The 24,122-nt window shown below is 45.8% G+C and overlaps 1 protein-coding gene across 2 annotated transcripts in view; it reads left to right on the top strand.

Moving 5' to 3' along the window:
* Nucleotides 1–24,122, top strand: part of pxb (putative Hedgehog signaling attenuator pxb) — a 229,279-nt gene that overhangs the window by 39,142 nt on the left and 166,015 nt on the right. The window contains exon 1 of one of the 2 annotated variants that reach the window (XM_033350287.2): nt 20,660–20,914. The exons of the other annotated variant lie outside the window; for it this stretch is intronic. The gene's annotated coding sequence lies outside the window, so the exon portion shown is untranslated. Of the gene's footprint in view, nt 1–20,659; nt 20,915–24,122 lie in introns of those variants that run through there. 2 annotated transcript variants of the gene reach the window in all.

The following is a 24,122-nucleotide window of genomic DNA, read 5'->3' as shown; positions in this document are numbered from 1 at the left end:
TTACCGAAAGACGAGAGAACGTAGTCGAGATGCGTGCAACAGGGCCGTCGCTTGCTCCCGCCGATCTCTTTCCCTGTCCTACACGCTGCGCCGTGATCCGGCGAGCGACAAAGCTCGCGTATCGCGTGATTCGAGCAACGAAGAGCAGTTCTCGGTCGTGAAACGTATGCCACTACACGCGACGCTGAAGAATTCGCCGTCGAGAAGATTCCCAATTCTCTGGCGAATGCTTTCGGTTCGCGCAGAGAAGCAACCATGAAAATATTGCATGGCAACAAATAAGAACGTGCTTCTGACATTTGTGGAGTGTCCCGTGCTCGGTATCCAGCCTGCGTACATTTCCCTTGCAACGTCAAAGGCAACGAGTTTGACCTAGAAACAGAAGCTCGAGCTACTTGCCACTTAAAAAAATTTGCCGAAATTGCTTCATCGACGACTCTCTCGACAGAACAATTGGCGAGTTTCTGCGCGAGTAACGTTTTGCCGGGTAATTCGATAAAAGTAGCGTTCGCTGTTCATCGGTTAGGAAACCGTACGCAAGATTTCACGAGCCAACGATGCCCGATTGCGTGAGGAAACGGTTCGTTCTCAAACAGGAATACTCAATTAATCTTGCAACTCGAAACGAGACCGAAGGCCGTCAAACTCTTTCCTCGAGCACAGAAACATTTTACGTGATACTAATTAGTTACGGGAAGTGGAAACCATTAAAGTATCGGTCGTGCCACTTGAAGAATTTCTTCGCTTAACGAAGCTTAATTAGTCACCTCATTATCCTGCCGCGCGTTCCACAGGCCTTAACTTCTTATAACGTCCTATTTTAAATTTATTTGCCGAACGGCAGAAGGCGCGACCAACCGTTCGGTTTCGGCCTGGGTGTTCTCGATCCGCCGCGACGTAACTTTCTACCGGGGACAAATTACCCGCCGAGTCTGTCGATCGTCGAGCAACCGAACATATTGCTTTCTAAATTTATCCGGTTACGAGTGGATCTCTGTTAACGAGATCGCGTCGTAAGCCAAACACACTTTTAACCGCCACTACATGCTGGGTAAACATCGTGTGGTATGGATCAAAGCGAGTCGGTCTATTATTTGCCGGCATCGGTAAACTAACGCGACATGGCCAAGGGTGCCACGTAGCCATCGATCATACTCGTAATCTCGTAGATGTAAGCGATCAGATGGTACAAACGTTTTAATTAAACTCAGCAAGTTGTCCGTCGAAGACAAATATAGGTGGCCGTGCGTTAATCGAGAACGTATCTCCATCGTTCTCCCCCAAAACCAAACGATAGTTTATCGGCTAAGCGTTTTTTCTCCGGCGTTTTAATCTTACGGAAAGCATCGGGTTCGGGCAGGCAAGTCGAAATAGTCGATAAGGGGCGAAACGTTATCATCGATCGAATCCGTTAATCAAGATAATTGTCCGATAACCTACACGCGGTTTTAGGCAATCTTTCGGCGTTGCACTTAGGAATAATTGCATTGTTGTACGTCGCGCCTCGTGGATAGGAGCCATGTTGGTTTTAGTGTCGATGCTGATGACGCTGGCCAAAGGGAGAAGGGGAGCCAGCAACCGGGCAGGGTTTCGAACGGCTGGCTGATCTGATTATGTTAATGCATAGCGGACTCTCGATTGATAATTGCATCGGGGATCGCGGATGCGGAGAGCTTGAATGCCATTCAGCCTACACTTCTCGTTCCCGGGAGTGATTATCTATGCTAAACGCTTGGCTCGTTAATCGTCATACGCTCGAAAGGACAGTCATGTGCGTGTGCTGCGTGGCTCTTTTTTCGCTCGCAAACGTTCGATTTATCGGGGTGCCTGTCGCAGCGGACAATCAGAGAGAACCGTACCATCCTGCGTTTCGTTCCAATTCGTCGGCAGCCGGCAGCCGAGCTTCCGGAGAAATAATCTATCAGCACTTTGCGCACATGTCATAGCCGATAGAGATCAGAGCTCTAACGTGCAAGAAGTTACTGTCCTATTACTTACACCTCGTCGTTTCATCGTGTCTCAACGTTTCGCGCAACACCTGCCGTTTCAATTTGTCTAACGACGATCCGAGGGTGCAGTTTGATCCACGTTGATTCAACGCGCGTTTAACGAAGTTTTACACGGCCGAATTTCTACGGACAGAGGAAAGCTCTGAACTTTTGTTCCCATTCGAATGACAGTCGGCCATCCGCGACGTAATTGCGGTCAGGATTTCGGTGACGATTCGCGCGTTACGAACAAAAATGGCCGTGAACCGGACCGTGCCGTTAACGAGGAAAGAATTAAAAATAACGGTGACCTGGTTGGCTCGTGCGCTACCGGGACACACGCGAGCGCCGCGTCTGTGCACGCGTGCCAATAAACGGCAGCTTTATTGTTCTGGAAATTAGGGGAATCACGAGTAATGCGGTCTTTTAATCGCACGCTGCATTGCGGAAAGTGCGCACCGGACTTTATCGCCGTTTTTACTACTCGCGCGACACCGGCCGCGAACTATAATTTAAATTTCAATCGGACTTCAGCGTCCGCAGAGCGGCGCGAATTACGAGACGCTTCGTAAAACAGGCAGTGGAACGACGAAATATACCGATGTCGCCGTTAGTGGTGCCATAAACGCGGAAACTGCGCACTATCCCGTCCGAAAATTATAGTAATTGTCGCTAATTTGACTGTTTAATTAGTCAGCAACGCGACAGAAGTATGCGCCGGAATTTGTCAGGGTTCACACTCGGCCGGCCGTGATACGCGCGCGATCGCTCCGGGATGACGTGTACGCGCATCAGCTCATCGTCCCCGCGATTATTTAAAATTCCAACGAAACTGCGATTGCTGCGTCGGTCGTGCTTTAATCCGTCAAGCTTCCGCGTCGGGTCCATCCGCTGCGCGAGTTTGGAATTCCCGCGCAACCGAAGATATTTCCGGAGCAACGGCTTAACTGCCGGAAGCCCGTCCGAACGAAACGTTTCTTCGAGGGCATTTTCGACCAGAATCGAGGCTTTATATTTTGCGTTCACGGAAAAAAGAGAGCCTTAACATCGGTGAATGACGTCAGAGGGGACGTTGAAACGGAGAGAGAAAATAGTATCGGAGCGACACACCATATTACGTACCGCAGAGGCCAATGTTGTATTTCGCAGGGTGCAACTTGGTTACCTCGGTTGCATTAATTTACCCTTTGTACACAATTCTTTTTTCTTTTCCTCTTTTTAGCACGCTCGATCGGTCAATTTCGAATGCAAAAAACGCTGGTGAATCGAAGCAATCACTGGCCGACAATGTTTGCGCAGTTAGGCTGACTATGCGCATTGTTTTTGCGTTCTTTGTCTCGCTTGCTTTTCCCGTTCTTCTTTTTTATCTTTCCACGTACAGGCGAACGCGCGTTCGCGTGCACACACCCCCGCACACGGTCGCTCTTTTTCTCTTTGTATCGTTCTAGTTTGGCCGGGCACCGTTTATTCTACTGTTACGGGCTGTTTAGCCGAATCAATCTCCCGGCAGCACGTGGCTCCACCGACGCCTCTCACCCCCACCCACCCCCTGCTTCGGTCTCTGGCCGGGGGAGGAAATAATTAAAAGTTAGTGTTTACCAAACGAAAGCAATCGGTTGCCCATCAACGGTAACAACTGGATTCAATTATAAAACTAAACGCGCCACCGCTGCCGCTAGCATCGCCGCATGCTCCACCCCCGTCTGCTGACCGAATCGAAGGAAACTGAACGACGCGACGAATCGACGGATATTTCCATTACTGCAGAAGGTAAGTCGAGGGAAACCTGTTAGACTTTCGCGAGAAGACGCAATGGATTTCTGATCCATCGCCCAACCCTCTCCCTGCTCGTCCCATCGAACCTCTTTAATTGGAAATCCACGTGACAATGGCACGCCTTCGTCTTCGTCCACCTTCGTCTCTCGTCTTTATCCCCTTTGACTCTTCTTCCTTCGTGTTCTCATCCTTCTCGCGTACCCTTTCTATGCGACTTCTTACTCTGATACTACCAACACCACCACCACCACCACCACTGCCACCGCTTCCTTCATCTCCTCCTCCTCTTTATCCGTCACTTCTTTCTCTTCTTCCGCTCGGTCGAGAACGAGAACTCGACTTTTCTCTCGAGAGAGGAAAGTCCAAATCCGAGAATCTTCAACGACTCCGATCTCCGACGGCCATTCAGTCCGTCTCGACTCAATCTCTGGCCGTCGAAGATTACTGGAAAATTTCTCGTTTCGTTCTATCCGCGCGGCGTTAGGTAAACCCCTCCATGACGGCGTTGCTTTTCTTCCAAAGGTGAAAGTGTTAAGACGAGAACGAGGAAGAAAAGGAAGTCACGTCGGGGAGACTTAATCTCCGTTCGATCGGGTAGATCTCTAATCTGCTTTCGAACAGTGATTCACGACTTGGAAAGGGCGTCGGCTAACTTAAACAAATTAATTGGAATGCCGCAATCGGCTTTTTCTTCTCTGTAATCTCCCTTCTTGTCTTTTCTCTATCGCGCACTCGATGGCTTTTTGTCGTCGTCCTGCGAACAAATATCATAGAAATCATCGGTTTTTCTCCGCTTGGTGGAATAACGCGTCCAAGTGGTTGGTGTGCTGAGGTCATCGACTTAGATCGTTAATCTTGCGATGGAAAAGATTGCTACGATGCTGGTAGAGAGAAACGAGATTGGACTGCTCGTCGATAGACTGCGTGCCAACGATCCAACCGCGCTCTCCCAAAAATCTAGCGGCGTGTGAATTAGGGTCGAGAGTGAAGGATCAAAGGACACGTCCAATTATTGGCTGTCGCAAACCTCGAGAGAGTAATGGTGGGAAAAGTGCGTAAATCTATCCCTTGCCGGAAATCTTTTCCTTCCTGATTGTTCGTCGGTATACAAACAGGAAATCCAGACCGGAAAAGCGAAACTTTTGTCGTTTCCTTTTTTTCTTTTTTCGGCTGTAACGTACGTCCGAGAGAAAAACCGTTGATTAACCAAGAGAAAATTGAAATTGCGATGTTTCGATTTGTTTTCTCTCCACCTGTCGTGCCCGCATCACGCGAGTTTCGGGTTTTTACGATTCTCGTCTCTCGGTAAAGTTTGTTCAACTTTTTCACCGATGTAAACGGCACAGAGCGTTGGAAAATGCAAGAAAATAAAAGCGAAGAGAAATAAAGGAGAGCGAAAAGGAAGAAAATTTTTCAGAGAAAAAGACCGCGACGAAACTAGAACGTGGATACGTAATATTCCGGGATCGCGAAATAGAATGAAACGGAATAAAAATAAACGGCGACGGGGATTACAACGGAGCGATACGCGGAGCCGATATTATGCGGTATTTAAAACTCGATTATTGAAACGCTCGCAGGCCGAAACAGCAAATCCATTTACCCGATTCCATCGGACACAATGTTTTTCGTACACACGGTCAAACAAATCGTTAGTTATAATTCGAACGGTTACGCCGCCGCGTGGTTTACATACCGATCGCAAACAGAATTCCGATTTGTAATGTTGGAACCGGATCGAACGATCGTCGGCTGCATCAAACGAACGTTTAGACTGTTGGAAAATCGCGTCGTGATGCGTTCTAACGAATGAAAACAGGTAACGCGGTTATTGTAGCCAGGCTCCGGGCGAAAATATCAAACGGGCGTCGCTAACGGAACAGCGCAAATTTTCCATCTTTAAAGGGAATCTGTTCAATGCTTTACATACGCTCGCTCGTTCGCACGTGTCCTGGTTTGTCAGATTCGAAGATAATTATAACAATGGCGGAATTCCCATTTCTACACCAATTCGTGGCTGTGAATGACAAATTACTTATTACCATCGCTTCCGTGTTTCCCCGTGATCATCGGCAACGACTAAATTGCGACCCAAATTCTCCGGCCGACTAATTGAAACGGCTTCCTTTGAAATTTACCGTCGAATTTCCTTTGCAGAATTTGCCCCAGCTCGCCTCCTGCTCCCAATCCCCCAATAATATGACACGGACAAGGTAAACGTGAGCACAGCTCGATGCACGATCGGTAGCACATGCCACGCGACAAAGAACCGATAGTCGATCACGGCGTGTCGATAATGGGCCGTGTATTTGTGTGCTCGGTAGAGCGAGAAAAGCGTGGGTGGCGAGAAGAATCGGGCCGGTTAAACCAAACAGCAGAGAAAGAAAAGGAAAAAGGACGGAAGACGAATGAAGTACATTTCTAGTGGAATGTACTGTTTACGTACATCGTAACACGCTTTCGTGTTACCGACTTTGTACTTCGTCTCCTCCTTGCTACGCTCGAAATTCGGAATTTCACACTTCCGAGTATATTATTGTCTTTATTTATCGATATACGGCTGAAGTCTATTAATGTGCATAAGCTGAAGCCTGCCAAGTTAGACAGCATATGCTTCTTACGATCGCGGTTATACTCGATCGAACAAAAAATCCAGAAAATGCTTGGAGAAAGCGAAACTCTTGGAAATTGGAAATTTACGTTCGTAGGAAAATTTGTCTTCCTAAAGTAAATGGCTTAGGATTTATCGATAATTTTCTGCCGGATACGGGAGAAAGAATGACACCGCGAGAACCAGTTTCGGGTCGAAACGTGGCCACGTGACGTCGTTATAAAAGTACGGGCCTACAGATCCGTTCAGGATGGAACAAAGATTTTCCTGGCACGTGTACTTCATGAAGAAGATCGTATCGCGTATTATACAAGAAAATGAGGCCTCGTGGTAAAGAACGGTCGATGAGAGCTGCAGGTTCACGTGGCCCCGGCGACGAAATAACGAAAACGATCGATCAAGCACAGCTTCTCCGGTACGCTGGCTCTTTCGCAACTTCATGCGAAATATCGCAAAGTTGCAAAGACTGGCTATTACATTTGGCTTGATAAAAGTTTAAGAAAAAGGGAGTATCCTTTATATTTTCCCGATGGTATCGATGGCCGGCTCGATACCTCTGGGAGCAGTCGATACACAAAACGCTGCAAGTATTTTCACAGCTTCGCGATGTCGGACGTAGTATAGCTTTATTAAAGTAAGAATAAAAAGAGATCGTATCGCGTTCCCTGTTTCGTTCTCTTTCTCCTTTGGCCGCTTCTTTCATAAAGTCACGAAAGAAACTTTTCCAATCTCACCGTTACAAATACCAGGTTAATCTACAATTGCTCTTCCTTTTTACGCAGACGGAATTGCCCGGGAAAAGGAAGCGCAACTAGATTTTTTAGACCCTTGTACGTGCATTCCTTGTTGTATTCTCTTCTTGATACCTCTTTCAAAATTTTTGTTCTTTTCAAATGGAACGAACCGAATTGTAGGTTAGATTATTTAAAAGACGAGAATCCATTGTCTGGAAATCGAGATCGTTTCCACGTGCCACCTAAACAAAGCGAGATTTCTTTCGAAAAGGACGAGAAGGGGGGAAAAAAGAACGATAAAAAACATTCTGGTGATCGATGGCCGTCGATTCAAGAATGCGTAGCATCCATAGCCGTTTCTTTTGAGGTGGCTCATTTCCTTCGCGAATTCTCTGTCGTTTTCTGCTCCGGCGAGTGGGCCGGGCTTGGGAATGTCGCTTAATTTTAGCGCCGCTAGAGAGAACGAATGGCGGTCTGTGATCTCTGCGGGACATATATTTTCAAGTCGACGGAACGCGTCGAGTGTGCGCCACTGAACCGCAACGCCACGCGTCTCCGATGTTATCGGTCTGGTCGCCGACTGGATATCATCGGAAAACTATAAAATTTACCTAGCACCGCTCAATCTTCCGTAGAATCCGCGAAACCACGGCGTAATTTATGCCATATGATTTATAACGTGTAGTTTACGAGTCCCGCCATTCTCGCGCTACCTCAAATCCTTTCAAACGACGGCTCGGAATGGAATCACGTGCGTTTGGCACGCCAAGAACGCTTAGACAAATATTCCACATAAAGCGGTGTATGACACACGTTTCGGAACGTAAATGCTCGTTACCGCGATACGATGAGTTGCCTGAGAATTGCGCGGAAAACAAACTTACCTCCGACGATCCTTTTCAACGAGATGTTCAAAGAATAAGTTTATTCGGTTAACCAAGTGTTTACGCAGCGTTCCGCGTTGAATCGAGTTGTTAAGAAGGTCTTTGATTCGGCGGCAATGTAGTCGGAAACGCAATTGTTATCCGGTTAGGTGGTAAACGGCGGAACAAGTTGAAGTAGCGCGGCGTAAAGGGCGTCTCTGGTTGAGCGGGCCGAGAGAGAGGCGACGAGTGTCGCTCGAGGCGGACCGAAAAATTTGAATGCTCGTCGCAACAGCTGCACCGAGGAGCATCTGAAGGTGAGACAGAATGCCGAAAATGTTGGCCGCGTTAACGAGCACCCGGGGAGACGTCGACGACAAAACAATTCCGCGGGGAATGCGCCAGCCCTAACTTTATTTATCGGCCGGCCGAACGTAGCCGACGAGGATCTTGCGAGGCGTGTCCCGCGGACCGCGTATCAATCTCTCCGCCGCTGTCTTTGATCTGCTAAAATAGCCTGAGCCGTTGGCAGAGGTTTAACGCGCGGCGAGCACGGGGTCGACGGGGATTCAGCCGATTAAACCCGGCCACCACGGAAAACAGAAAAAAATACCTGAGACTCGCAAGGACCGAGCGTTGCGAATACGAGCGAAGTGAGACGAAGAGGACTACATTACAAAATTTAGAAGATCGTCTGCTCGAACGTTTATTAAGAGACGGAGTGTCGCGAGTTTGCTGTATAATCGACGACTATTAGTATCAAGATAAGAAGAATAGAAAAGAAGAATCTCCGGTATAAATTATCGAGAAATAATTTTCCTCGTTTACCGATACACAGAGAATGGTTTATTTCGCGTGCTCGATCGAACAGTTCCTGATACCCTCGCAAGCCGCAAGCCAAAAGAATGAATCAGTCTACGACGGGGACAAAACCAACAGGGGCGGTGAGGGCGCGGCCAAGGAAGAATAAGAAGAAAGGATCGAGCGTGTTCTCGGTAACCGGCTTAGGTCGATGCAATTTTCGCAAGGATCCATTAAGGAGCTGGCTGCAATTAGTGGGTGCCTTAACAAGGCCATTGTCGCCCAAACCCTTCGCTGTCTTCCTCCAGGATTCCCTCTCGGCCCTTCTATTCGGGGACCACGCGATTTTACTTGCGGATTTAATTTGCCTTTTTCGTAGACACCCCCACCCGAACGAAACGTCCGTCAAAGGGGTGGCTGTGGACGAGCTTTCAGCCGGGATCCAATGGGTAGGATGGGTAGGGTTATCGGTCGAGCTATATCGAGTTTCATTAAGCGCATTGTGCGCCTGCTGGGGGTGGCTCGTCACACAGGGGTTGGAGGTGAATGTCGAAAAGGAACGGCGGGGGGAAAGGGCGTAGAAGGGTTGTCACGCCAACCAAATGACCTCTGCTGTGGGGGGGGGGCGAAGGGTGGAAAGACCCGATGCTCGTGGCAAGCGGTAATTTTCTCTGTTTACCCCATTGTTAACGTACCGTGGCGAGGCGTGTGCGACGGTGGCGCGATGTTGAATTAAAGGTATACCTGTGCAACGGTTGGGCCTGCATTTGCATGCGTTTACTCTAGCACCCTGCGTAAAGTGATCGTGCTAAGTCGACCTCTCCACGCCGTTATATCGTTCGATCATATTTTCGCTACACGATACAATTCCTGCAAATTCGAATTTATTAAATCGTCGTCATTATATCGCAATGGATCTGTGTATGTTCGAAAATGTTGTATCGCGCATGCCTATCCTCGTCGAATTTAAAATACAAGCAAATGATGGTAACGAAGTAGAAATACGGAGTTGACGGTGCAAAGCGAATAGAAACGAGCAGAATATCGTAACGTGGCGATTCAGTTGACGAATCAGAGGCACGATCGTCGGAGCTGACGAACAAAGGGAACAAGCGGCGCGTGGCGATAGAGGTTTTTCAGAGATTTCACAACGTTTGTATAAAGCAAAGCAGATGAATCGCGGAGCGCATCGTGGGAAGAAATCTCGGTAATGGGTAAGGAGAGCGAAGTACCTGCTGCGTTACTCTCAATGATGATGGATCTACTTATATCGTGCACCGCGTCTCGGAGTGGATCTCTGCTCCGTGTTAATGGGTGGTGCGCCATGAATGCAACGTTCCTTCAGTCGTCGTGCGCTTAGCGAACGCGTATCGCTCTAATTGTGAACGATAGTGCACCGTCGTTTGCATCGCTCTACTTGTCTACTTTGATAAATACCTCGGCAGATTCGCTGTATTAAATCGCGGAACCACGACCGGTCGTCTCGATAACGATAATCGATATCAGCTTAGCGCCGCTATTGCTCGATAAATAACGTAAACGTTCCTCTTAATTAATTCTTAGCCATCTCGAACGCGGGACAAACATGCGGCCGACCATTCTATTAACGAATAACAAGTGCACCTGGCGCGAATCACGCTAATAGAGAACGACGCCGCTAACAGAAAAGCTCTCTGACGCGATTAAAATAAACTCCACCTAATTGTGACAGGTGTTCGTTAAACTGACGTCAAGTTCCGAGAGATTAAACATCATCGCGGCTGAATTAACAAGCGGTCTGACGCGATAAAAATGAATAACAACGGCCGCGAGACCGTACGAACGAGCGACATTCGCTGGTATACGCCGCGCTGGTTGATTGTATCAATTAGAACTCGCCCTGAGCTTCTTTACACAATTAATCTTAACGCAAAGTTACTACCGCAAAACGAGCAGCACGTAATTGTCCGAATGACGAGTGAACAGCTCGAGAGACAATTATACGGGCTCACTGGTGCCGCACCTGAAAATGTTGCTTTTTCCACGAATTAAACGCGACCGAGTCGAGATAAAGAACGACGCACGGCATGTATGCCATAAAGAGAGCGAGGAAATGCGGAACAGATTTTACGACTGTGCTCTATTATCCAGCTAGATAGAAGGTGAACGACACACCCACGCCGAGCACATTCCTCGGCGAGCTCAATTAAAATCGCGCTTGCTTTTCTCCCACAATGTAAAATCCAATTTTATTTCGCGATAGAACAATTTCCACCGTAAATCCTTCTCCTTTCTGCTAAATGGGCTTCTTGCGCGACAACCCTACGGTTCGTTCGAATATATTTGCAAATGACCGGATAGCTGGGGAAAAAAGCCGACGACACGCACGTTTAGCTATCATGGAAGAACGCACCACGCCATGCTGAGTCAGGATGTCTCTCGTGGCGATGGGAGCTGACCGCGGCTGGTGGCGTTAATGGATTTGACAAGATTGAATTATAGGCCGCTTCGTCGCCGGCAATACGCTCGAAAAGGGACCAGGCATCGGTTCGCACATATCGGCGGCCCATTCGAAAGTAATGGACCGATCCTGGAGGGAAAGATTCGGCGGACACGCGACCGCTGTCGATAATTGCTCGGTGTCGAAAATTCCACGTCGATATTTCGATGAAACGTGGAAAAGCGCTGGAACCCGAGGGGGGACTGTAATGTAACCAAGCACTTTATTGTCAGAGATTTCCTCCGTTCGAAAGGGATCGACTTTACGCGATCACGATTCCCATCTCAATGGAATTTTTCAAGTTCCCCGGCTTGTCGAACCGAAATTTACGGAGTCGAAGCATCGCTTGAAAATACGTTTAGATATAAATCAAGTGATTCCTGACGCGCTATATTAGCTTGCCGCTTAATGGAGAAGAAATTATTTCTTAGGAGCATCTGGATCAAGATGAAACGCACCCAAGGAAATTAGAACCTTTCTCGGTAATTAGGAAGGCCGCGTGCAATTTCTCAACGAGACAGAAGGTAAAGGCACTTGCTTAAGAGAATGAGAGCCGAAGCACGACATTCAGTAGCAGTATTTCAGTTACTTTCATTAGAGTCTCGCCTCCGCGAAAAGCGTTGGGAGATCGGCCAGAAGAGAGGCACTCTGACCTCAATTGGTCTCAAACAATTTGCCTGTTGAATTAGTCTTGCCAGAGTTCTGCTTGGTAAGGCCTCGATACCATATGCGTGCATTTCGGCTGCATCCAGACCTTGCCGATGTAATTTTCCTATTGCATTAAATTCTCGAGTAACTCGTGTCGCCGTTGTCGCTGAATCGCCACACAGGTTGAACGAACGAAAATTATCGGCTCGTTGCATCTTAAACGAGGAAGTTAGCGTATCACGGCAGCCGACTTCCTCGCAATTCCCCGACAGAAAAGGAAAAACATCGTAGCAAATAAGATGATACTAGGAACGTAATTGAATCGTCGTTGAAGACGCATCACGACAATGCCACCGGAGGAGATTGGCACCGTTAGCGCTGTATCGCTTCGCGGCATGCGGGTAGAAGCTTATTATTGTTTGATTAACAACCCCAGGAGTTTGTGATATTTCATAAGCAAGCAAAGGGTTGCGCAACGAGATTGGATGGCAAATGTACACACGTACATATACAGCCGCCGGCCTAAGCGCAACGCTAGACGTTTGCGAATTTCCATCCCTATTTCTCTCTTAACGTACGAGTACGTAAACGTAACGCATACCATCCCACCAAAGGTACACAGACTTCCGTCCTATTTTTGCCTGTATCACTGGCAATTTCCCGCGATTTACCACGTCCCTCTTTTCCTAACATTAATTTCGATCAAATTCGAACGAAACGAGGTTACGTTTCGACTATAGATTATAAAGTTCGTTGCTAGAGTATAAATTTTCCTGTTGACTTCCTGTTCGCTACTTTTTTCCCGAATACGCTTCGTGTAACGCAGTAATCGATTTTTGTACGCCAACTAGGCGCAGTATAAACAAACGGTCAATGTTGTAACCAATTGTAAGTAGAACATGTAAACGAATAAACACGAAAATATCAATAAACAACTTCGAAATGTAAACAAACAAAGCTTAGAATGGCAATTCTCAACTGTTGTCAAACCAATTCTACAATGTAGGCAAACGAATAAACTCAAAATATGAGCAATCGTGTTAAGATATGTGTAAATGGATCTTTCGAATCCGTAGTTGCAGCATACGAAATATGTAACGTCGGTCGGTATGTTACATGTCTATGCACAGAGTAGTGTAAAAGACTAAATGGAAAATCGTACGATAACGGCGGTTGCACGATGTGTATTAAATAAAATCTTTGAATCCCGTGCGAAAATTGAAACTAGAAACCGTAGAGTGGAAACCATAGCGTTGCCACTGCTTTAGGCGTTTTCCTTTTCAACGACTGTAAAGTTAAGCGAGATGTTACCGAGGTCTGGCGCTGGATTTCGCTGGTTGTTACTAGCTTCGCTCGAAAAGACCTCGTTTCCTAGCTACTTCGCTCTCGAACGTTTCTATATTCCTAGGAAAGTTGCGCCATACTTGAGCTCGCAAAAATCCTGCCAGTACACACAGCTACCACGGCTGTTTCTTCGTGTTCCATCCGGCTTCAATACCATTTTCGAGAGTCCTCCACGATTTCTTTCCCTTCCTGGTCCGTTTCCATATCTAGGGCACTCCGTCGTGAATCGCGACAGTGTATCGACCTCGCAACATCAAACCCGCCACGAGGCTCGATCTCCCGTGTTTCTCTTCGGTCGAGCACCCAGACTCTTGAATCTTGGACATTAACGCTTGGCAATTTTGTCTCGCCACTTGACTACTTTTACGTGACGCTTAAAGAGTTTACACGCCGGTGTAACCTTAAAAGTCCTCGGTATACATCTTCACGTTCGCATTTGCGCGATACTGAATAATCCATAAACGTCAGACCGTGACATTCTTACGGTTGTTTTCAATTTTGAACTCTCGTGTTCCAATACTCGTGCAGTTAACGTTGAGAGAGGTACGAATAGATCCGATAAAAGCTTCTCTAATCGCGTTGACGTTGCACGGTTTGTCGCAATAATTCACTTGCTGATAGCCAGAGGGGTTTGTGAATCACGAAGTACATTCGCGGAATGATACGGTTGAAGAAACCGAGTTCACAGATTTAGGGGAAGCACAGGTATTGTTAACCAACCGGTGGATACATTAATTCTACCTTCTTTCCCTTCAAACGAAACCATTGGTCCCTTTAGGGGAGTATGTTGACACGAATTAAATACCAGTGAGTGACCCGCGACACGGTCGTTTTCTACACTTTGTGCCACAATCTGGACGCTTGGGAGCAGCGAATCGTTATTTTGCCAGTTTAACGAAATAATTATAAAAGCCTTTGAGGATGCTCACCGGCTACGAACACATAAAACCGTTGATAGACCTATACTCGAAAGTGATAAAATGTGATTCTCTTGCATTTCTACAGCCTCGTTTTCATCCAGAAACCTTTAGATCGCACCAACGATAACAAGTTGTATATTTTGTGATTTTGTGACTGCAATAGAAATCGGGAATGAACGTCTCGTCATAAATGTATCGCGTATACGAGAAACAAAAATAGTTTTGACACATCGTTAACCGTTGACTGAGCGCGCACGCCATGTAAAAGCTCATACGTATTGCGACTTATAAGAAGCAGATTGGCAACGAGCCAGAAACTATGCGGTCGATGGTTGCTTTCAAATTTATGTTTCTGTAATATCCGCCATACTTTGGCTCCTTACCCTGCGTTCGAATGGTCTTTTTGTTCGTTCGCAGACCACCCCAGGTAAATTGACGTTTCGCGAAAGAAAGTTGCACGGCAAAGAACGACGTGTTTCGTGGAACACGGATCGCGTTTACATTGTCGATGAAACATCGATAGAGAATTTCCACTTAATCCTTTTACGCCGCGTCGACGTCCGTCATCAATAAAATTGCGGAGATTTTTCATAATATTCGACAGTGAAAAGTATAAACACCTGGCAAGTTTCTCCCTATCGACAAACGGAAATCTGAGAAATGGAGTTACACCGTTTCTCGATCTCGAGTCGTTAAATATCATTGGAAAAGTAGGTCGTGTCGCGAGAATAAGAAGAATCGCTTGCTTCTTAGAAAATAGAATTTCTGTGGAAAAGCCATATCGGTTCTCGAGAGGCAAAAGGTATATCGAATTCGCAGCGATAACGAGTCGTCGATAAAATAAATTTGACGTTACAATTTATCGATACGTTCTCGTCCTTTCGTCATTTCTTCCTGCCCCTCCCTTGCCCGTTTCTTAACACAGGCTGAATACAGTCGACGCGAAATCCTTCACGGTGCCGCAAACTTCGGCAAAGAAGTACGCGGCTACATGCACACGATCGACTTCCTCATAATATTATAGAATCTCGAGGGCAGGTAACGAACCAAGTACTTGTCCCATAAGTAAATCAGTGTAACAAGCCGGTCTATCCACCGTTCGAGCGGAAGCTCGCAACGCTTCGAGCCGGAACGAAGAAACCTCGAACTTCTTTCATCACGCCTCAGCGAGTTCCTGCAATTCGATTTAAGGGTCGATCCCGTTTGAATCACGGCTCCGACGACAAACGAAATCTGGGCCGATGACGAATTTAGAATTTCAAGTGCCACACTGACTCTACAATCTGAATACTTATGACACCGCAGAGATTTTATAAGGTATTACGATCACGGTAAATAATGCTCTCTCGAATCAAGCTCTTGAAATGAAAAGCTGTACCATTTACGATCGATACCTATGTAACGGTACCTTAAAAGGATACTAGAGATTCTAACGATTCAAGATTAATTGCGAGATTAATCGCATAGCCTCGTGTGGCCTTTTGAAAAGTTTGCCAGGACTGCAGGACGAGCTCGATACCATTCGGAGTGATAAGAATAGAGCCGCAGAGAAAATCGAAGGAAAGACGAAGGCGAGGTTGAAATAAAATGTGAGGCCATAACTATCCGGCTCCGTATATCTTTCGGCAACGTTATCTATCCCGGTGGTTAAGCCAGACGCAGACATAACGCCCTTCCTTGGTCGTTGGTCGGCTTAATCCGCAAATCCCAGGGACATGTCCCGATCCATTGGCCCGGATATCCTAGAACGGCGGTAAGTAAAGATCCGAACCCTTTCCCTCTTCCCTGTTGATATAACCTTGACTCGTCGCCTGGCGCCAGACTGCGAAAATAAGGTGATCGAGATCGGTGCGCCTTCGCTTGTAACCAAAGGACCATTTAAATCTATCGAGTTGAGTAATTTACGAAGACATCGCTTTGATCCAATTTCAAGGGGTGCGTCCCGCGTGGATCTTTACCCTTTTAGCGCCACCGTTTAAGCGTTTGCGTCAAATTTATCAAAGGTTATTCGCCTGGTAGGAGCAGCACGAATGCTCTGTACGCTCGCGATCTATTTCGCGATCTAATTTAAGTCACCCCGTTGACTTGGCGTTACTTACGACCGTTAATAATTGCCGTTACAACGTCCAGAATAGATCATCACCGTTTTGTGGGGTAAAAGAGTTCGACGCGACAACGCAACGAAACTTTCTGTCGGATCAACGCTATATTTGATAGCGCTTGGTAGCGAAAAATATTTCAAGTTATATTTATTCAGATATGTGTAGTTTTGTGTATTACACTAGATTAGCCGCGTAGTAATGACACACATATATGAGTCTGAGTGTGTTGGAGTGTATGCGTGCACAGCGTCTCGTAAAACAGACGAATACAACTGTTCCGTTGGCAGTGTGGTATAGAAAATGACGAGGGAAAGAAAGCGCTGAGACGCGTGCAAATATGTATCGACGAAGATCTTGTAAATCACATATTAAATAAGCCTGAAACTATTTTGATATCAATTGTAAGTGTATACATATAAAGTATTCCTATACATTTATTTCGGCAATTAAGATGCATAATTTTTAACAATATTTGATACAAATTATCTGTTTCGTTCGGCGCTGCTTTGCGATTCACTTGTACCTCTGAAGAATACACCAATGTACGTAAAAGTCGGGAAACTCGATTCGAAATGTAATTTCAATGACGGGGAACGCTTCCTCTTAAACGTCAGGAATACCTTATCAAGCAGGAGAACTGCTCCGACGAAACGACGCTTCTACAGTATATTCGACCTAATAACTTTCGATTGCGAATGCAAAAGACCTATAAGCACTCGTGGCATGTACTTACCGTAACCGAGCAAGTTTACCGCATGTGCGAAGTTTCTCGATCGATATTATCAGGAAACTTGTCGATGAAATTAATTGATGCTAATACCGTAAAGAGAGCCACGTCATGGTTATTAGCTGGAGAAGTCGCCCTAATGGCATACTTTGAAGCACTTGAACCGCCAGTCGCCGCCAGTAAGATATATTTTAGTCTCATTCCTCATTCTCTGTGCGTCGCATTCCGGCGAGCTAAGTACCCGGACAAAATCTAGCGAACGCTAGTTCCAAGCCTGTCGTTTAAAAATCCCGATTTTCGACCCTCTACGATCGTTCTACCTTCGTACCTACCAACTAGCTAACGGTTTCTCGTAAATAATCGGTGGATGAATAGAAAAAAAATTCACGAAAGAAACGAAATTCGAATCAGGAGATTAAGTGGCAGTTTAAACCGCTTTTACCGAACGATGTCATTTCTTTGCAACACCCGAGCTAATCTGCATAATAATATCGGCGGCGATTAAAAACGTCTACGTGTATCCGCAGGGGCTGTAAATTAATATTCCAGTGAACTTGAGCAAGTGGCTGGAAATACTCTCTCGGACGCGGCAAGAAACTCGCTAAGTCCCGAGGGTTTCATTAAGATATTTCGACCGAGCAAACGAGCCTTGCTTATTAGAGTTTTCGGCATTAATTAGTATACGACAGAGACGAACTTTGAGCGCCATTTGTTTCGCGTAACAGCCCCTCGTTACTTTTCGCTTCGAGTCGTGCAAACGCGTGTCATTATCCGCCATTACCAACGACTTTCTTCCCGACGTTAAAAAGCATACTTAACGAGCGTGACTTAACACCGTCGCCTTTCCTATACGATGGCCCTGTACACAGACGGAAATATTATCAGAGCAACGTTGAGTTTTGTTAAAACGAAAGCCTTCGGAAATCCTTGGAGTTTCTTCGAGCCAGAGCCGAGTTCAGTCAGTCGGCGAATCGATGGCTTTAATTAAGGAAACGTCTTACAACGGGATGGCTAGGTGTGGCTAGGTTAATGCCCTAATGTATACGCCACCTACATATGCCTGTATTCATATTCGTACATGCACGCGACACGAGATTACACTCACAAAGGACGCCGCAGAACCGACGCATTTCGAGCTGTTCGCAATGCTCCTTACAGCAATCGACTTAGCAGGAATAGTGCTTTCCATCGTGGCATACTCCGCCGATTCGCGCTATCTGCAACGGTAACTTCTCCTACAATCTCAATCGCGATGTAATCCTCCGAGCGTGAACGCGAAGCGGTAAGAAAAGGAAAATTCGGCAAGGGAAAGGAAAAAAGAGAATAAACGGAGTTTTGTGAAATGAATTGCTTATCGACCAACACCTCGCGGTGGCCTATAAAAGTCAGCCAGGTCCTATCTATCCACCGTACAATCTCCCGTTGCCTGGAGGCTCTTACATCGGTTTTCGATCGTAAAACTATTCCGCGCTAGATTTCCTGATTTTATTTACGCTCCGTAAATTGAATCGTCCTTTTTTTTTTTTAGCACTGACAAAGGATCGTGTAAATTCGTTTACATACGTACAGGTGAATCGCTGTGTATTTAGATCGATGGAAACACGACCATTCGCTGGCTGTCTAGCGATAGCAAGGTACGATTTTATCGAGTCTATCTACGTAGGAACATCGCCTTCAGTGACGTTATTCGACACTCAAATTCAGGTTTCCACGGAATCGAGTCCGAGAGCGATTTAATCGACATCGACGGCAGGCAGCCGATCAGGACGAAGCCAAGCAGCGAAATTGGCCTGCATCGGGGGCGATCAACAACGGTGCGTGAACGACGTTGTACACGCATTTGACACGCACACCAAGGGGTCCCGTGACGTGTCGTACCGCCTTGTTTCCCACGAGTCTGTTGGAGGAACGGGGGCAGCGTTTGAGGAAGGACGGAGAGATCCTGAGAGAAACACATCGAGAGAGAGAGAGAGAGAGAGAGAGAGAGAGTAATCCGCTTAGCTCGTCCGCGCGCATGCTATGCAACGTCTCTCTTACATTAGAGAGAAGCACCACGAGAGTGCATGTAACATGACCGGAGATATCGAGGATGGAAATAGAGAAGTCCAGTGCGGCGGAAAATCGTGGAACATCGTGATTTGCACGCGTGTCATACGCCTCTCAGAGACGATGATTCATCCAGAATACAGAGCAAGCTAATTTCTAGAGATTATGACGCTTGGAAAGATCTCGTCTGTAGATAATTACGATAATTGCCCTTAAAGGTGCGGCTTCTCTCTTTGCTGATTTTCAATCGGTGCGATGTAGCTACATATACGTACGTACATGCACGGTGTGTATCAAAGGAGGAGAAATGGTTACATTGGCTTCGTTCCAGTTGTCGCAATTTTGTATCGTACGCTGCCGGACTAGTGGCGAATTTTTTTTTCTTTTTTTTTTTTTACCGTGTATTTAAGTCAAGGGAATGATGACCAAAGGGTTATCGAGGGGCCGCGTTATTAGTGGACTCAATATCCTGAATCCAGTCCGATACCTTCGGGGTATTCCACGCAGTTTGACGCCGGATATGAACGACCGATGTCACGTCACTGACAACGATAGATACGTTACAGGCCGTATTTCGACTATTTTGATATCTGTCAGTCGGCACGCCGGAGATCTGACACCTGTCGAAATTAATCGAGCATAGCGAACACGATCGATGAGAAATTTCTTCGAGTAGAAACGATTTCCAAAACGTAGTACACCGTGTGTTTTAACATTCAGCCTTGGCATACCAATTTTCCGATCGAATTTATGTATCCGTATCTCGGGAGAAAAGAAATATGATAGCATAACACCGGGTAAAGGTACACAAAGAAGCAAAATATCGAGCGAGCTACATCATACGCTATCAGTGATAGGTTAAGACTCACGTTCGGACCACATTGTTCAGGTGTTTGCTTCTGATAAGCTAGGTTATATGTTTGCAAATATGTATAACCAAGAAGAACAATTTGTAATGAATCAAAGACAATTTCATCGTTTCTGTATTCAAATAACTCTACAACGTTGTTTCTAAATGCATATCTCTCGGATTTGTCGCCATTGTCGTGGCGCTAGGTGCAAACGCCATTAAATCGTATTGTTCTTTTGTGCTATGTATATTTGACGTACAATACACAATCGCGACGCATAATACTGTATATAATTATTCCGTACTCATCTCAATAAAACAGACGTCTCGAAATCACGATGCATTACAGTATTACACGATACCACGAACAATTACAAAGTGATCATCAAACACTGTATTATATTGTACGTAACTGTGTATCTACATGGGAGTACGCATGCGACGCACCTGCGATCCGTAGAAGAGAGTTGGTAGCAACGCGAGAACGCAGGAACTCGTGTTTTCCGTTCCATCCATGTTATATTCAACTGCTCACAAAGGTTACGATGGATCGTAAATACATTTATGCCGCTGCGTGCTCACACAACCGTTCAACCACGTTCGTTTATATACACGCACACTATCTAATGTTTCACAGTTCGACTACACGGGACACGGTATTCTAAACATACGGATCGCGTAAACATACTTCGACGTCTCAATTAAACTTAAGCTTCGCTACACGAGCGCGCGTCAATCGTGCACGATTTCACTGGAAACCGTGGTGGAAGTAAGAGTCGCGAAAGTCGACTCGAAGCCCTTCGAGTCGTAATTCACGCCATCTCTCGTCCTAAAAAATAACGATTCGTCGTTCAGTTCGATAATAGTTTCGCGCTTTCTACCACCGTAATCGCGTAATTAATTTAACAGATGGGAAATAAGTATGTGCGACATATAAATAGGAGTGACCACGACAAACGAGGAGGATGGAAAGCATTCCACGGACGGCGTAGTGGCGTAGGAAATGAATAAACATCAACATTACGGTGAGTTTTGTGATTTTATTGTTCGCAGCTTTTCTGCCACCATGATGCATATGGCGTCATGCTCGTTTTCGAACGTAGCTGCTTTTATCTCACGATTCAATTCTATATCTGACCTATAAACCCATAATTAGACTTCGTGTGCACAATTGCACGTTAAAATAAACATGACTTTTTATCGTACATAATTGTACGTTTCTCATTTACTTGTTTACCTTCCCTGGGAAATGGCACTCTGGAAACAGTTCGATATTTATCCGTTTTCATTAAGTTGTATTAATTAATTTCCATCTGCAAGAGGAACGGGAGTAAAGGGAAGGGGCTGAAGAGAGAGATGGAGTTGATATCAAAGTTCAGGATTGCTATATTCCACTTCCCTTGTACCCGATGTGAAATCTATTTCGCCATAATTATACAATACTACGATAGCGTATATATATCGTTTAATTTCTCGTAAGAAACAGTCTTGAGTCGGTTTGACTCTCGAGTAAAGAATTAACATGAAAAATACAAATTACGTGCATATGTATATACATATACGTAACACCGACTGTGTATCCGATAAAAGTAATGGCGGTATTCCATTGAGCGTAATTCCGACGGTAAATACTAGGTGGGAAGTCAACGATTGCGTGATAGTCGTGATATCTGCCACTAGACTTTCATCCTCTGTTCGATGTACACGAAAACGAGCGCGGGTAATGGATCCATTCGTGGCATGTAATTCGAGTGTTTCGCATTATCCACTGCAAACTCGTGTTCGTGTACATCAGCACGAACTGCATTCGGTGCAATGGGCCGCAACGTGCAACACAGCCTGCGCCAATGCATTGATCTTGAATCGGTAAACTGACTGGAACTGGTCATGAATTCCCATGATTCCGCGTCGATACGTTTTATCGTACGTAGAAATTGTTTTCGCTAGCTAACGACCGTCCGTCATGAAATTTCTGTGCTCGTAAGAAAAGCCATAGGGTGAATACCGAAGGGGGCTGATTTGCATGAAAATGTTCCGTTCATGATAGCTCTATGACCCGTATGTATAACGTATAAATGCGAAATTACGACCAACTGTATTTTATGACCCCCCCAAAAAAAAAAAAAAAATTCCATAAAACTCGCTCACGTTTCTGTTATTGGATTATTTGATTTTTTAATTTGCAACGAACCACTGTATGAAATTTGTTCACGATATTTCAAAAAATATCGATGGTCAATCTTAAAAACGTATAAAATTTCCATACGTTCTGATTGTATTCATATCGTGCAAGCGAAGTCTATAATCGTAGTATAATTCGGAATACATTTTTTTTAAAACGGTAATTTCCCAACGTTCGATTCGATGTTTAGAAATTACCTGCATATCTAAGGGATGCTAGCAATTACCCCGCGCAACTATAATATGCCTTGTATGTATGTAATTGCTCCGGGAAGCGAGAAAGTGAATATGTCCGCAGACGTGTAACATTTAGAGATTACCTGGGTGGCCTTAATAATTGGCTAAAGGCATCTTATAACGCTATATATTACGTGTAATCGCTAAAACGTTATTACTGGAAAGTGCTTGAAATATCAATTTTCCACAACCTCCTCGTATCGAAGATTGATTAAATTTAAAAATTACACTTATATATAATGTATACAAAGGTTAATGAAACATAATGAAACTCAAATTTACTTCCATTTGAGATCTAACATGAAAAACCTAACGATAAAATGTTTTTGATTAGAAAAGGCGGAGGAGTTTGGTGAAATCGAAGGACATTAAAGTCAGACTAAAACGAAGCGTGGAAAATTAATCCCTTGCGCAATTGCGCCGTAAAATGGCTGGAGATTGCGTTTGTCTGTCGTAAGGGGAAGGTGCAAATCCGCGTGGGAGATGCTCGCAGGTTCGGAATCGCGCAACCGTGCTTTCGCTCACGCACGCGAACATAACACACCCCTGGTCTCGCGCCGTCGTAGAATTTGCATATTTATGACTGTTTATAATGTATAATTGACGGGAATCCGCATACCATCGGGCTAAAGCTACTGGGCTGAAGGCTACACTGCCTTCTGCGAGCCGCCAAATCAGATTACCGGCTTTGCATTTTGGCTCGACCTCGGTCACCACCACCACCGACCGCGACCTTTCCCCGTCTCTCACTTCCTCTTTCTCTTGCTCTCCCTTTCATCCAAAACTCGGTCTCGCGACTAACGCATTTTTCCCCTGAATATTCTTCGGTCCCTGTTTGCCAATTGGCGCGAGGGCCAAACCACCGCTGATTTCTTTTTTTCTTTTTGCAACTTGGTCGCCGGTTGAGGGTGCAATTAAAACCGACGCGGCGCGGCGCGTGCACGGAAGTGGTTAAGGTCTTGACAGAGCCAGGTCGCTTTTTCACCTGTCAAGTGCCTCATGGACAGACGTGAATTTTACAGCCACGCAATTATGCAAGAAGAGGAACCGCGCGATGCCCAGCTGCCACTCGCGACTCGTCAACGCGCGCGAGCACAGCCTTCACGCTCTTAAACGTGATTATCAGGACGATGAATTATTCAGGAAGCTGTCGTATAATTGTTTGTTGTACCTCGTCGAGGTAGAAGACTCGTCGAAATCTTGGACGTTGCATCGTGTTAATTTATTTTCGACCTCGTGTTTCGTGAATGAAGATGTGGCTGTTTGTTGTTGCGCTGGTCAATCTTGATAATGTCCGTCCAATCCGGAGGTGGACGCACCTTCGTACTGTCCTCCAATCAGCTTATCCGGATAAAGCGTTGCGACAAGCGGCTCCGACAAATTCACGCGTGACGTTAGATCACCGTCCGACATCTCTTCTAACACAATTGCTCTTACCATTTCACGGTTTCCTGCGTTGCGGTTTAACTCTGGATTCTCTTTGACGTTTCTCGAACGTTGCATTCTCCGCATTAGATCCTCGCGTGCCAGCAAAAAGCTTAATCCATCTGCAAAGGAATCTTTGTTTTTGCAAGTTCGTTTTCAGCTCCATTCGCAGCGCTCGAGAATCCGGATAAAGCTGCTATCGTTCTTCGCGTGGAGCTCGCGAACCAAGCTCTAAAATACACGCGATTTCGCCATTGCTGACGCGAATTTCGCGAGTAGGAATCAAAGTTGCTCGTCTTATTTCACATTTACTACAAGCGAACTACAGTACAAAAATACTACGTCTCCTTTCGTTCGAGGCGCACAACGTTCTTGATAAAAGGTCGCAGG

Source organism: Bombus vancouverensis, chromosome 14, assembly GCF_051014615.1.
Source record: "Bombus vancouverensis nearcticus chromosome 14, iyBomVanc1_principal, whole genome shotgun sequence".
Taxonomy (NCBI): Eukaryota; Metazoa; Arthropoda; class Insecta; order Hymenoptera; family Apidae; genus Bombus; species Bombus vancouverensis.
Note: the sequence above shows the minus strand (reverse complement) of the source record. Positions and strands in the feature narration are given on the sequence as shown.